Here is a 17,213-nt window from a genome sequence, read left to right as displayed (position 1 = left end):
TGGTGTCTGGGGAAAGACTCCATTTCAGGGCGACCTGATGGTGAACCAGCTGATGTAGAGTTTTATCCGTATGATTGAGTCAGGGGAACCTCTGGTGCGTATAGGGTTTGTGTTCACTTACAGTAACAAAAGTTGTTTTCTATATCAGGAGTCTTGAAATCAATATAATTTTATATTCCTATTTTCTTTTTCTACTATTTGACCTTGTTAAAGGAATATGGATTAATCTAAGTGGGGCATGACTTACTGACCTGAACTCTGCCCTTAAATCCCGATGTGGGTCTTTGTGAGGCATGAGACATCATCGGGTTCGAGCTCAAAGTCAAGGTAAAAGTCTGGCTTCCAGTAATGGATTAAGAAAACGGTTCTGTTTTGGGGTACAGCCGAGTTGTGTTTCTTCCATGGCATGCTCAAATAAATGCAAGATGTAGGAGCTTATATTGCAACAAGCCTCTCTCTAAAAAAGAAAAAATACAATATATGGTACAAATAAACCTTTTATGTTTGACCTTTGCTTCACTGCAAACATGCATTCACTTAGACATCTTCAGTAGCCAAATTATCTACAGGCCAAAATATCAGTATTGTGGTAGATCTAGGACTTTTCCCAGAAGTGTTGCATATGAGCTGGGAAATACATGGCTGAATGGAAGGACAGGGCACATGTATTCATGCACTTATCAACCATAACGTCAACACCACTGCTGGGTGAACTAAACAAAACTGATCGCCACCAACTATACACCAGCAAACTGTTGACAGGATCATGGGAACCCGAGGCTCATCCATGCCTGTGGTGGCCAAAAGCCAACCCATCTGGTCCATTCCCATAGAAAAAATTATGAAAAAGTCACTGCTGACCACAATTGAAATGCCTCACAGCTCTGATGCACTTATCCGCAGGTACATACAGTACATATTTCAAGCATGGCTTGTGGATGAGTATATAGTTTTTATATATCCATCGAGAGGCTGAGTGATTCATACCAGTGTTAGGCGTCTTCAAGGTCTAACTTGGGCCAGAAACTCAAACTTTTGCACCTGTTAAAAAGTCTAGGGTGTTTATCGTACTCCCACACACCAATTGTGATCCATCACCGAGTGATTCACACCAGGCAGTGACACTCTGCAACTTGCATGCACACACACACACACACATACACATATTCTTGCCACCACACACCTTGGCTTGTTTTTCGACAAATTGTTGTACAGGATTATTTAAATTAGCTGAAAAACCAAAGAGAAGTGGACTGATTCATGCATATTTAACTACAGGGACTGCTATTATGAAACATCATTGTGGTCAATACTGGCACAAAGTTCTCATGCACTATTGTAAAAATAGCTTTTAAGCTTTTTTTCATGGGTTTGTGCAGAACTGGCTAGATAGGGTGGAGTTTTGCTCACCCACAATGAGTTCTAAAGCTTCACTCAAGGTTCTTTGTAGTCTGAAGAGCTGTGCTTGTAATGATAGCAATGAAATACTGAAGTGGCTTATATCTATAACCACAAGGCACCAGCTTGAGATTCCCAGATGGTGCCTCGCAAAGTCTTGGAGATGCCCGAATCCTGGTGTTATCTGAGCTTTATTTCAGTGTATTCCATGTTAACCTTAAAAAATCGAAGTCAAACTCAAAAGTTTTTTTTTTTTTTTAAATGTAAAGGATCCTTGAACATTTCAACCATTGAGGTTTGTTTAATTTCTGCGAATCTCTCGTTAAAAATGTTTACGAAGCCCACCAATAAATATCCCTTGGAAGTTGTTGACAAAACCTCGAAAATGCAGTGGGTTGTAATCAACGGTGCCTGTTTTGGCTAGTGACTAATCTTTCCCCAGTTCTCCAAGCCAGCTATAAAACAACAAAGGACAATCCGTCAACCGCAGAAATGAACCAAGCACTCGAAAAGCGCTGGATAAAAACAAGCAAATAACGCAGCCCACAAGTGCAAATGGTATGTTCCGCCACCTCTGTGTTTCTAAAGAACCTGAAGAAGCCTCATGCTTAGTCACTCCAGCACGAGCACTTCACCTGAAGTGCAGTAGCGACTCGCCACTTGACTCAGTGGCGAGGCAGCTTTTGTACGGCCAGCGTTCACTTCCAGCGGGGCCTTTATGTGAACCCCCCCACCAACCCCAAAAAAAAGAAAGAAAGAAAAAAAGAAAGAAAGAAAGAAACACACACACACAAACACAATAACGAGACATGAGTGCAAGTGACAAACCTGTTAAGCAAGAAGTGGGCTTGAAAGGTCATGCTTATTCAGGGATGCATGTGAAAGCCCTTTCTGCATATTCGGCAAGTTACTGATGCAACCTGATGATGCGAAGGCAGAATGAGACTCGTCAATAGATCTTATCATACATGCAATCAAATCAATGCCTTATTCACCACGAAAAATAATAAAGCACTATATCAACAAATTTTAATATTTCTTGTTTGATAACGAATACACAGCAAATGTACTTTTTTACTACCAACATTCATTATACAATGAATAACAATAAGTTATAACAAGCAGCAAATGTGAAAACAATAGTGGTTGTCATGTTGAAACGATGTGATTCAATAGAAGGATGCATCAGAGTTTCAGTTCTTAACACCGCACATGGTATCTACTGTAAATTTGCAGACTAGTGCAGAAGTACATGTTCAGCTTTTGTGGGAAACTTCCCTTCCTAAAAGTCATAATCGGAAACAGTAACCTGTTTCCAACCACAAGTAGGGAAAAAACGTGTCAGCTTTGTATACTTTCTTTTTTGAATTTGCACTTGCTTTGAAGATCGGTGAATTTGCACGTCGAAGGTGTTAAGGAAATAACAGACGATGCACGCAGCAAGGCCTAGAACGTAATCAATCGGGTCCAGAGCTACTAGTGACTCTGCCATCAGGCCGCGAAGACAGGCTGTCAGCTGAAGAGCAGAATTTACTGACATAGCGGTCGGGAGAGCTTCCTCAGGCTTGTCAATGCTGCCCCAAGGTTTACCGATAAACCAGACCGGACGTGCGAGTGTCATGACAAGCCTGACAAAGGCAAGGAACTCGGTGTTGGAGTGTGTGCGAGCGATGTGATTGTGTGTGTATGCATGGTGTCCCTGAACACCAGCCCAAAGTGCCACAGGAAATCTGCTCCCACCAGATGTACAATGAAGTGAATCAAGCTAGCTGTCCTGAACCAAAAGGTAATAATTATTGGAAAATACCAGGCATGAGGTTTAGCACAGGAGATCACATACAGTACAGTATGACCTGAGAGATTTTTGATTTCTTTACATATCATATTCACAAGAAAATAACATTATTTGAAAGTTAGCAATGGATTTCAAAAAGCTCCATAAATAATAATAATAATAATAATAATAATAATAATAATAATAATAATAATAATAATAACAAATATATACAGAACAGGTGTTAAAATATCGCTCGAGGAAATTCGATGAGTTAAACACTGTTGAGTCGCAGTCAAGCTTCGCTGTCTCATTGCGCTCTCTTAATCGCTCTTCAGGAAACAGGACAGCTAATCTAGAGAAGGAAACCGAGAGGTGAGGCCTGATGGGCCTGAGAGGGAAGTCAGCAGGATGTGACTGGCCTCTGATTACTGTACACACTCCTGTCAGAGCCGTCAGCACCTCCCACGCTCCCCTGTATGTGTGTGCGGAGACGCTGTATATGGCGAGGTATGAAGGTCATTATCAGAGAAAACTTGCTCAAGACGGAAGTGCGTTTAAGGCATGATAGCCAAACACAGTGGGTTGTATCAGCAGAGGCTGAGAGCAAAGGAATGTGACACAGGCAGTTTGACCACAGAAGCTATGTATTGCATTAGAAGTGCTGAGGAAAAACAAAGCGCCCAGGCCATAACCTGAAAGATGTTATGCATGTGATGCCTCTATTACAGCGGATTATAAAAAGGATTATAGCGTCGAATTGACACCCAGAATGTTTAATTAACACCTTACTCGGTTTACATAGCGGCACTGTGGCTTAATGGTTAGCACAGTCGCCCTGCACCTCCAAGGGGCCGGGTTCGATTCTCACTGTGTGCATTGAGTTTGCGGGTTTCCTCCGTGGACTTCGGGTTGCTCACGCAGTCCGAAGACGTGTAAATGTTGACTGGAGATCCTGACCCGGTTGTAAAAATGGGAATAAATACAATGGTCACCATTGTCCCCCATGTCCCTAGTTGGACATCCTTGATGGTTGGATGGACTGTTTACATAGCATCAATTCGACTCATACAGTATGTTCAACCTGCACTGAGAATTTTACTATCTACTGTTATTATTTATTCACTCTTAAATGCATTAATGCTCAAAAAAACAGTGTATCCTGGTCACTTTATTTTGTCTGGAAGTAATATAAAAATGAATGCAAATCAACATTGGACACACTGACATTCATACCTACTGGCAAGTTAGTACCACTTTTTGAAGGACTAAAAAGAGACTCGCAGTGACCACACAGATGCTGGAGATGTGAGCTGTCGAGCTGTGTTCCTATGAGTTGGTGTACCACCATGCCTTGTTATTGTCGTTGTTGTTGATACTATAAAAACATGGCCTAAATTAATCTTAATGCTCTCATATGCCCATGCTATCATTTTTAAGTGTCTCAACTGTCACACTGATGCACTGCATGATTATGTACTTGTGAATTAAGGAAGTATGTTACTTCCTTACATGCCGATTACCGTCCAAGGCACTGGCAGCCATGCAGGGCGAACACACACACACACACATCACCACCGAGCTGCTTTACTCCTACACGACACTACCCTGCCCAGGCCTGCTGTGTGAACAAAACAGCCTGCTGCACCACGTAAAAGATGTGCAGATGATCCCGCAGTAGGACACAGTGCAGACAGACAGAGTGAGAGCGATAGAGAGGGAGATGGCCGGCGGGGAGGATTAGACGTACCTGTGAGAGGCCTGTCAGGTAGATTTAGCAGCAGAGATGATAAGTGAGGGAGTGAGTGGGAGGAGGAGAACAGCAATGAATGGGCTTTTCACAGTGCTTTCGGGCAGCTAGAGGAATAAGGTGCTATTTCTAACAACATCAGGTTAGTGATGTTACAAAGAAGTGTAGCTGAGCTTAACAGCATGTTGCGTTATAATGGAGCGAGAGAGAGCGAGACAGAGGATGGGGAAAAACAAGTCTAAAACTATGTAATAAATGAAAAACTATGGATAAATAAACAGAAGCATAAATATACTACAGAAATTCCTTTTTCGACTTAGGAATAAACTTTTAGGTTAAGATAAGCAATTTGTTCCATCCTTCATTCACCTCATCTTTCACCTGGTCCATCACAAGATGCAGACTATCCACCAACCTACCAGCATATTTTGGGGACTGTTGAAGGAAACTGGTTCCTAATGTTGGGCCAAAAAAAAAAAAAAGAATATATAATGATTGTAAAAATGTATGCAAATTTGAACAATTGAGAACAATGCGATTAGTTTTATGTAAATGCCAAGATACAAAACTTCCCACAATCATGAATTATTGTCACTTTTTCTTCAAAATGGATTAGAGACAATGCTAGAGACTATCCCAGGAGGTTTAGGGCAAGAGGCGGAGTACACCCTGGATGGGGTGCCAATCCATCACAGGACTCACACACACATTCACACACTACAGGCAATTTGGGAAAGCTAATTAGCCTAATCTGCATCTCTTTGGACCATGGAAAGAAAATGTACCCGGAGGAAACCCACCAAGGTGGGAATCGAACCCAAACCCTGGAGTTGCATGACGACAGTGCTAACCATTAAGCCACCATACCGCCTATTTCAAAAAAAATAATACTGATCCAAAAGTTGAGGGAAAGCACGGTAAAAGAGCTAGGAGAACTTCAGGTTAGCAAGCTACACTTTATTTGGTACCGAGTTTGCAAAACAAACCTTTCATGTTGACTTGCTCTTGGTGCATCACTGGTAAAATTATACACTTCATTCACACTTCTCATACAGGGGGCTGATAAACTACCCCTTGTTACTGCCACAGCAGATCATCCGATCCACATGTTTTTATGTGGCACAGGGGTCTTTAACAGGGAATCAAATCTTACAAGAAAAGCAGAAATACACCTAATGTATTGACAGACAGGGCACAGAGAAGCTGAACATACTCATCATCTACAATTGATGAGTCAAATTTCCAGTGAGGGAATGATACCATTTTCATCATCTTTCAAATAAACATCTCTCAAAAAGAGGGCAAATAATTGCCTGGTGTCCAAGACAACTCAGAAGCCCAAGTCCTAGCATCAAGCAGGCAGCAGAGACATCATTGGAATGGTGTGCACTGACAACAGGTTACCACATGGTCGGTTTAGGGTCTCCAACAGCATTATCTTTTACACCTGATGGACTTTAACATTTTGCCCAGTACATTACATGGGGAAATTTGTGCTAAATGAGTGTTTGAGCTAAAATAATGCAAATTATTTACTGTTAAGCCATTAAGGTGCCATAATGTAGATATTATGTAAGTAGTTAGTAGGTAAGTATACATAAGTTCACATTTAAAAAATGTTAAACCATGCAACAAAATAAGAACAAATGCAAAAGCCTCCCAGCTTGCTCATTTTTGTTTTTACTCAAACACACATTACCTATTTAGATCACATAGAGTCTAAAAAAAAGTGCACTAAAAACCAAGCAAATTATGCAGAGCCATTGAGCCATGAAATCAGTATCCCTGGCCTGCTGGTGGGTTGTCCCAGTGAGAGTTACATTACAGACTATCCCAGGTCAGGTGTCCCATTTTAACTTCAGATCCCCACTGACAGAGCCAAAATAAACCAGAGTTGAAAGGGGCAAGAGCCAGGATAGCTACGGCGGGAGGCGAGGAATGGCCGAACGAGACCTTTAATGGCTGTTTTTCTAGATATGCATTTCTTACATTTATTATTTACCCATAAAGAATGTACCTTCTCCTCAGGAGACCTATTCACTCCTTGCTTATTGCATTAATAACTTGATTTCACTTGATAACTTGAACATGCGTATATTCTGCATGGCTATTGTGCAACTGATGAGAAATTCTTTACCGACATGAAATTCCGCAGTTTTAACCGACTCGAGTGCTGTTAGAAAAATATACGGTCCATTGAAATTGAAACTACTGAGTGTTTAAAATGAATTCAAACAGTCGTATAGGATGAAGATTGTACTGATTTTTATCTTAAGTTTATGCCATAGTTGTTGAAAACACACCTAGCGTCCGTGTCACACAAGAAGGCCAATTTCTACAGCATCCATTATAATCACATGCCATGATTTAACTGAAATCCTTTTAAACGCCTTTCTTCACACATATTGTTTATCCAGGAATGAGAGTTGGAATAAACCATACTATCAGGGTCATGTTCTCAGTGCTCTGTTATTCTTGGATGGCTTCCTATAGAGGCCTCTCTTTATACCTCCAAGCCTTGCGTCCTTTCTGTGTACAGTAAGTGCCACATGCTGGAAAATAAAGTAAAGGCTTTGCCATGTGATGCCAGGTGTAAATTCACACCCCTGATGGGATCCTAATAAACAGATAGACAGATTGACATGAAGTCATTGCAGTTCTTCAAACTCTGTCCATTTCCTTTGCTTTTCCCTCAAACTCACCTTTCACTGACTGTCATGGAAACGGCAGTGTCAGCGTTCCCAAGGTTTTTCTCGGCAGTGAAAAAGAAGGAAGTAGCTTCGCCGCTGAAAACATTCAGTTCATCAGTTCAGAGTGTGAAGTTAACCATAAGTCATAAACAATAATGAATGGTGGGGACGAGGGGAGTCGTGACTGCGTTCGGTGTTTATTAGGAGTGCTGATCTTGATTTCTTCTTTTGTTCGACTCGTGGGAGTAACTGAATCTATTTTCTCGTCAAAGAGTCACAATGTTTTTGTTTCCTCAGATTTCTATGGAGACACTATTCTTAGTACTTTAATTTGTCCAAATGGAGAAGTAAAAAAGGAAGCTTTGCTTCCAGAGAGATGGCATATGACATGGAGACTGGGTAAAAGGAGGGTGGTGGGGTGACAAGTTTGTCAAATCAGGGTTTTTGTTGGCACCAAGGATGAAAACAGTCCAGCAGTATCGGTGAGGGGATTGGCGATGCCACGTTGCTGAAACAACAAATCAAAGCCGGCTATATCTGTCTCATTCCTCCATGCTCATGGTCCAGGCTTTCTTAACAGTCCAAGCTTGTCTGTTGACCGAGCAAGCATTTTGAAATCCAGCTTTCACTCCACATTGTATCTGTGGAAAAAGGTAGAGGCTTCTGAGTTATGACCAAATGTGTTTAGATTGGGCGTTATCCTATTTGGTACGCTGGATTTAGTGTCCGATGTGTGATAGTGGGAAACGATCCTTTTGTTATTCTTCTTCCTTGTAAGAGACGCCATCGCCACTGGTGGTTAATGGAGTCAGGCTCTGTGAGTGGGGTAATAATTTTGGATCATATTTATAGTTGGGTTTTAAAGATACAAAGGACTGGGATGAGAGAGAAATGAGAAGTTGAGTGCTGAAGTTTTCCGAGAGGTAGCTGTTATCTTGGCAGCATTCAGCATTATGGTCAAGAAGGACACACGTTTAGCCATCATAACGATGGATAAAGCCGAAATCCCATGAACTGCTGTCACTGCTGTCACATCAAATGACAATGATGTGAATCACTTTGTGGTTTGCCGGAGCAGTGATCATGATTTTGTTGACGCGATCCATTCTTGTCATGAGCTAGAAGGTAAACCAGAGCCTCCGGAAAACACCGTTTCAAGCACAGCGAGTGAACTTGGCATTAAGAGAAAGGTAAACCACAACGTCATTCACCCATTACAAGGCAACTCCTTTCGTCTATTTGATTTCCTTTTGAAACAAGCAGCAAAGGAATGTCAAACTGGTCCCAGATCTACAGTAACCAATCACATCAAACGCAACCCCTGACAGTAATGGCCTAGCTATTTCCCTTCACGTGAAGAGGGCACATTTTAGGCAACAATTACGACTTGCCACTCACAGAGGGGCTTTGACTTCATGCCAGGGCAATCCGTTCTATATGGAAAGTCTGCAGTGGGCCAGGAGCCCATGTGAGTGGTAGCCAAGAGGTCTAAGAAGGGGAAATTATTATTGTTTTCATTTGCTGAGATGAAAGCGATGAAGGCGGAAGTAGACTTCACAAATTCCTAGATTCATAGGTGTTTCTTGGGTGTCCAGGAAAACCTTTAAATCTTTGTTTTTTTTTTTGTTTGTTTTTTTTAGAAGACACCCACAGAGAGTAAAAAGAGTCAGCACGGCATTTACTTGATTTAGCATAACAGGAAATGAAATGGACGGTCTGCTCTGCAAACCTTTTACCGTATGACTAACACTGTTTTAACTCTGTTGTAATTTAGCAATGAGATCGGGGTCATAGGAAATAAACACACAACAAAGTGGGCGTCCGAGGTTTCCTGTCAGTGCACTACTAATTCCTCTTCTGATTGTACACCAGGTTTTAATAATGTGGCTGACTTACGTGCAGAAAAAATATAAAATTTTTAAAAAATATGATTTTCCACACACACAATACAAGAAATAATTCGTAGGCAAAAGATGGTATCGCATCATAACTAGCATGCAATGTTTTACCTAAGTTGATATTTATCAATATATCATTGCTATGAGTCAAAAGTAGCCCGCTAGACAGGAAATCACTATCTAAACTTATTTGCCCTTTGATGCAAAATAACCCAAGATGATGCATGCACACAATACATAATACACTGCTAAAAAAAGTCTCTTAGCCAAACACATTTTTTTTCTGATTATGATGGACTTATTGTTAATCTGCTTTTGAATAGGAACACATTGCGGAATAGGTTTTGCCTGTACATCAAACAAGTAAGATGTTCTTCAGAGAGTCAAACTGAGGACTACTAAAGATCCTTTGTACATTCAAGTGTGCAGGCACAAATGTAAATGTTAGGGCAAGAGGAGGAGGTTTATGAATTTAGAGGAACATATAAATATGCTTAACTAGCCTGATTGGTCAGATGTTGGCGGTCTGAAATGTTCGCATCTTCCTTCCTGTCTACAGAAACTAGGCCTCTATGAAGACCAGTCATTTGTCCCCAACCCAAAAAAGTACTTAAAATCACCAGCTTAAAATGTTTTGAGGTTTTAAGTTGTTATATTACACTGCCTGTGCAAAAAATAGTGGCCATATTAGAAGGGTTGAATTATTGGGCTGCATCAAGCAAGGAATACAACTTGAAGTTACTGGAACTTGGTTAAGAACCGAACACATTATCGAAACCGCAATTAGTGCTGAACAGTAAACTTTGTGAAAGAAATGTGGTCGAAAAAAGAAAAAAATCATGAATGGCGATTATTTACACATGGGGCGAAATTGCATGGTAAACAAAAACATCAACAGTAAAAACAAATAGCTGTTTAAAAGTAAAACATAAAAGCATTTTCATAAACACACACATAATGTGCTAAGAATTCAAAGGATTGGGACTAAACAGCTGTGTGTGCATAAAAAACACTACCTGTTAGTCAGACTAATCAGAAAAAAAAGTGAGCATAACGTAAGCAAAGTATAGCTTAGCAATCTCCCTGCATGATTTTGGGAGGTGGGATGTGAACTGTGAAACATAAAGATACGATAAAAAAAAACCACAAAGCATAATTTGCAATTAAACAGATTTGTAATCGTTCACAAGAAAAAAATCAGCCTACAAGAAAAGCAAACTTTGGGAATTCAGTCATCATCCATATGATGATGATGATGTCATGTTGCATATGTGTGCATGCAGTAGTGGAAGAAGATGGCTGAAGAAGAAGATGACTAAAAGTGTTCTCAATTCTTGGAAGAATACAATAATGATGCGGTTATTAATAAAGGATATCGTCAGTCACGTGATCAATATATTTCTCATCCTTGATGAAAAGACACTAAAACTGTGAAATGTTTCAAGATGAATAGAAAGTGTACAGAAATTACAACTCCTTCATTTCATGATGAAATTGGTGATTGTATTAAGCGTACTATGTTTTTTTTTTTTTGGATCGGCATAAACGCTCGTATTAACACTAGAATGCTGAACAAAAAATAAAGTAGGCTTAATGAAAGGTAAGTGTTCACAGAGTGATCAGCTCTTTGCGCTTCTTTTAATTTTGCAACCTCGACACCAGCTCGAGTGAGCGTGCACAGCTAAATACATATTGTCCAAGATGTGTGCTTGTCTACCTACAGTGTCACTTGAAAGCTTGTTGTTTTAAAACAAGACAACGCTCTGCAGGAGCTCTTAACTCAACAGGACATTGCCCCATAGGTGACCGCATGTAAAAGTGGGTGACAGCAGGTTGTGTGTTCTCAGGTGTGGTTTGTTCAAAACAGGAACTTCTCTGAGTAAATAATTGCACTGAACTGCACAGCGCAAGTTCTGAAGAAGCGAGCTGTTAAACGCTGATCCGCATCTCACACACAAGAAAAACCCTGACCGGTAAGCTCAATATGAAAAAGACGGATTCAAGTTCAAATCGCACTGAAAAATATCAGCACAATGACCAAGCTGTACGTGGGTCAATATACTGTAAGAGGTGTTCAAGTCAAACCGGGATTTTTGTATTGTGCAGAATAACAAAATACAATTACTAGAGTAAAACCTGCTTTTATTTCTTTATATTTTACATGAATTCACTTATCCCAGCGTTTTACTAGTGCTTGGATATCATAAAGGTAGAAAGTTTCCTCAGTACGCTGAAGCAATGCTTGGATTCATGTTAAAAACGCTGGCCTCCCAGGAACCCATTTTAATATGTGAAAATGGCTTGGACTGTTTGGGGATGTGGCAATAACTCTCAGCTGAGTTCCTGCAATGTGCAAGTGGTGGCGGTACATGACTGTGTGTGTACTTCTGCAACTTCGCAACAATCTATCTGTCAATTTTCAAGAGTCAGGCGTTCCACACTGAATGTTCACAGAAATGACTGCAGTGGGTCATTAAAACTTTTTTAAAATTCACATTTTTTGCTTCAAGCCTGTGCTTGAAGTCATCTGTAAAGGTCAATCGGTTTTACGCCTCCATTCACGAAAAACTTCGCCACAAATCCCAGTTTGACTTGAACACCCCTCGTGTTTGTAGATCACAATAAGATAACAATGTAACAAACCAGAACGTCCAGAAAAAGCTAAACAAATACATTTTTAGTAGAGATAATGTACAGAAGAAGACATACTATGTGAAGACATTCTACGTGAAGAGAACTCCATGAAGAGTATCTCACATTGGTTTATTTTCCTAAGCTGGACAAGTTGCATGTTTTCACTTGCAAGCTTGAGTGGGTGGGCAAAAAATTTGCCCTCTGCATAATTAGCTTTTTTCCTTTTGAGGGAAGAAAGTACGGATGGCCCTATTATTTTTTATGGGCTTTAATTTTTGTAGTTTAATTTAATTTTATTAATTAATAATTACCTATGGTGGAACAGTGGCATAGTGTTTAGCACTGTTGCCCCGCACCTCCAGGGTCGAGGGTTCCATTCCCTCCTCGGTTCTGTATGTGTGGTGTTTGCATGTCCTCCCCATGCTTAGCCTAATTGGGTTTCCCAAATTGCCCACAGTGTGTGTAAGTGTGTGGTGTGTGCCTTGTGATGGATTGGCACCCTTTCCAGGGTATACCCCTTCTTGTGCCCGAAGTTTCCTGGGATGGGCTCCAGGCTTCCTGTGACCCTGTATAGGATGAGCAGTATAGAAGATGAATAAATAAATAATTACCTAAATAAAGTCAATACGAATTGGATAATTAAATATTATTCACATTTGGATCAAGCAGTTTATTAAGATTTAAAAAAAAAAAAAAAAACATTAACTATTTTTTAGTTCAATGTGGAGTTCAGTCAAAAAAAAATATTGCAGGCAGTTAGAACTTGGATTGGTGTAAAAGAGGGCAAGAGTTAGAATCCATCCCCAATTTGATACACCCCAGGCTGCATAGTGATGTTGGCCGTATGTCTATTCTGGGTGGCTGAGTTGGCCAACTCTATGCAACATCAAGCCAAACCTGGGCCAACATAGAGCCATTGGTGGAAAAGGAGAACATTTCTTTTCAATTGTGCCAATGTTGACCCAAAAGACAAAACTGACATTGACTCAAGGTTGGCATCCAGTATGGTTGACGTCAAGTCAGTCCTGGGCCAACATCAGATCTTACAGATGAGATAAAATGATCAGCATCTGCTTTAGATACCGGATTTATTTATTGTGTTACTGAATTACTGGACTGCACGTCCCTTTCACAAGCTATGCTTATCACCATCTTACTGTTCTCTATTTGTGTCAGGATTTCTCACACATCTGTCATCTGCCATTCTTTTCTGGTCACCATGTTCTCAGGATCCACTAAAAACACAACAAGCCTTGGCGGATGGGTGGGGGTGAGGTGGCGGGGACGGTGTTGCTACAGAACTTCTCAAAGACATGACTCAGAATGTAGATTACAGTAAAACCTGTCACTATAATGCATTTCAGAGATTGAACTAGAAGTGAAGATCTTAACTGCAGGTCAAAATTGTCAGATTCATTTGGTTTCTAAACAAACCGGATACAAGCTTTAAGAATATTTCCTCTACACATATCGTATCTCAGCATTTCAACAACATTTATAAGATGGACAAATATACAGACATTTATTTAAGATGCATGCAGACATCCTGAAATATTCTGGAATTCACTGAAGTGTACAAAATAAAGAGGACATATTTAGTATGGAAGCAGGCAAATTCTTGATTTGTATTTTACATGAAACCAACCCATCCACAAACTTTCACTCTCAGGGAGTTACTTAGCGCTAATAAAAAGTCCACACACACACACGTATCCCAATTAACTGCCTGCTACAGCATAGCTTTCCTGATTAATCCCTTAAAACAAGCACGTCCAAAATGAGAGGAATAAACTATTCCCTTTAGTGCTTACAAATGCAGATAAAATTTATTATAAATAAAAATACAAGTAATTTGAACAAATACAGAAAAAAAATGAATCCTGCTTGTTTTTGGTTTAAAATTCGCTAATGTGAAACAGGGGTGCAAATATTTTGTAAGTATATAGAGGATTACTGCAAAAAACATAAATTCAAACTCTTTATAATGATCAAAATAAGTTTACTAATTTATTGTTTTTTTTTTTTTTTGGAGAATGAGGAATTAATTAGTCCTAAAGGTTTAAAAAGTGAAACGTCCTTTATTATGTAACGATATGTGGCCACACAACATTACATTACAGCCATTTACAACCAGCCATTGTTATCAAATGATTTTATTGCACATCACACTTCATGCTCCTGCCAAACACTAAAAATGTGTTGGTGTTTTCGTGACCTGGTGAGTAAGCGGCTGAGTGAGACAGAGGAAACTTGCCGACATAAACTGTGGCAAAGGTGACCTGGGGTACATGAGCACTGACAGCTTTATGGGCTGCAGGCCCTGGCCGAACTCCCAGGCTCTCACAGGTACTCACAGAAAACAAGTGGCCATGGATCAGCCCTCGCCAACCCTGCTGGGATGCTTATTCAGAATGCCATGCTGCCAATTCCTCCTGAATGTTCAATATGTGAGCAAATGAGTGTGAGTAAATTCACTGGTTTGGATACGAACGACATCATAGCGGAATCCAACAACAACAACAACAACAAAAAAATCACAACTGCATTGTATCCATAGACAGTCAAATGCAATTGCGCATTGTTTAAGTTGGGCCTTTCCAAACCTGGTCTTTAATCTTAAAATGGTCAAGACACTGAAGGACCCAGAAGCCAAATGTCAATGTTGATGACAGAGATTAAAAGAGAAGAATGGCCAGAACTCACAGATAAGTCTTGATTCATCACGTCTGCATTACTGCACAGTGAAATTCTTTATTCTTTGCATTCACCAGCTACTTGTTGGTAGGCAGGGGTCAGAGTGCAGAGTCAGCTGTTATACAGAGGCCCTGGAGCAGACTGGGTTAATGGCCTCGCTCAAGGGCCCAACCTGGTGGAGCTGGGGCTCGAACCACCGACCTTCCGGTTAGTAACGCAGTGCATTAACACACTGAGCTACCACTTCCCCAAGATAACATTTTACCCCGTGTGACCTAACGGAAATGTCAAATAACCACTCGTTACAATCATGGTGAGCAGAAAAACACTTACAGTACAACAGAACTTACCACACCTCAAAACTCATAACAAACTCAAAACATAACCATTTCCATTCCTGTTAGCCAAGAACAAGAAACTAGGCAAGTGAGAATGGGGTTAAGAAAACTGGTGGGCTGAGAACTGACAAAAAAAAAAAAAAAATCCAAAAAACGAAAAAAATAAAACCCATCACTTTGTCTTTCTTCAACCTTCAGATGGCCAGTTTTTATAAGCATCCATATGGTATGGTGGTGTGTGATGGCATCTCACCAGCATGAAAAAGCAGCACAAATGGCTTAAACCATTACAGTTAAGAGTCTCTATTGATACAGGCCTAAGTAAAACGTCTTAAAGTACCCATCAAGGTCAAACTACAGTAGTAGTAATCCTAAACCGTGCTTCATGCTCCACAGACTATTCAAGCTTAGTAGATTAGACAAATGTAGATTTTTAAGCAGCTTTACCGTTCTCAAAGATGAACTTACTGTACCACTGCCTTCCTCTTGAATCTTGCAGTAGTTTGTTTTCTCTGTCAGGCCCCGTGCACTGGCTCGTTCCCAGACTGCGGGTTTTGTCCCCTGGCAGTGAGACGAGCTGGCTGCAGCGAAACCTCACCCTCATAGAGTTTCATCATCGCCGACTTTCTCTTGGGACGCTCTGTGGCATGAGGTAAGAGGGCTGGCCACAGCTGTGAGCAGTTCCACCTTTAGCTAATGGAAACCGGGAAAGTGAACATGGCCCTAAAAGTTATGAAAAGGGTCATCTTATTCTTATTCTTCATAAAAAAAATACATGTATATAAAGAAATATTTCCCATTGCCATGGAGTAGCAGTTCGACAAAATGATATCATGAGACGTGCAGGGAAAGTAGGGAAACCACAGTTAGATATACTGTATGCAGGGACTCACTAAGCAGAATCTGGTGAAGAGAAAAAAGGAATATTAACTAAAGATAAAGAGTCAGGGCATATACTTTTGCATATACTATTTAATCATAATTGACAGGATTGCAATAAACATTAGACGGTCAAGAGTGACAGAAAGGAGGCAGAGTGGAGGGGAAATATGGTGTCACAATGTGAAGGCATGAAAAAGCTAAAGATTTGATATGGTAACACCAAAGATAAAGATGATTACTTATAAAAAGTGCTGCAATGGCTGTAATCTGTGGCCTTCAACAGATCCCTATGGAAGGATTTATGATAATCAATAAAGTGCTATGCATGGAGCTAGACATACAGTATATTACATGAAATGCATAAAAGTGTGTGAGAGTGTGAATGATGATCGAGTTCCCAGAGTACAGTGTATTCGAAAAATCATTTACTGTACTTTAATCACGTTGAGATTCGATATAACAACTCCAAATGTTGCCTTGTACGTTATTTTGCAGGTGATAATTGACACCTTGGCAGAAATGATTAGTAATTAATTAACCCATTCCATAAGTGAAAACCCTGGGTTATATTATACTTCAGGCAGATCGCTGTATGATGAAGTCCAGACAGTGTTTGTGTGAGACGAAGCATTAGGAACACTCTGCAGCTCGGCTCTTAGCGATATCGTGTGCGTGATGTTGTTGTTTAATACTGATTAAGTGACTCTTACACCAATCAGCCTTAACATTGATAACATCTGATGTCCTAGACAAACCTATTTGATCCAACTTCTGTTTTTGTAACAAGGAATAATTTAATACCCCCCCCCCCCACCCCCAAAAAAAAGGGTTCAAAATAGTTTATGTTGTTTAGACTAAATATAACATATTTTACTACTAAAGTAAGTCCTACTTTCAAGGGACATAGCTAAGCACGTTGAAATTATTCTCAACTGAAAGGGAATTCTTCTGATGGACAGGTCTCCTTATGTAAAGGCATGTGTGACCAATATTTTACTATTTACGGATGTCAAAGGGAAAAGAAATCAGCGTCTATGGGGGCACATGATGTCTTTTCCTTTCTTTCCCTTTGCATTGGTTTATTCACAGGAGAGGCAGATGCCTGAAATCCTATTACAACAGTTGTAGAGACTCAAGACATTACGCTGTTGTGTA

This window comes from Clarias gariepinus, chromosome 5 (genome assembly GCF_024256425.1).
Source record: "Clarias gariepinus isolate MV-2021 ecotype Netherlands chromosome 5, CGAR_prim_01v2, whole genome shotgun sequence".
Lineage (NCBI taxonomy): Eukaryota > Metazoa > Chordata > Actinopteri > Siluriformes > Clariidae > Clarias > Clarias gariepinus.
Note: the sequence above shows the minus strand (reverse complement) of the source record.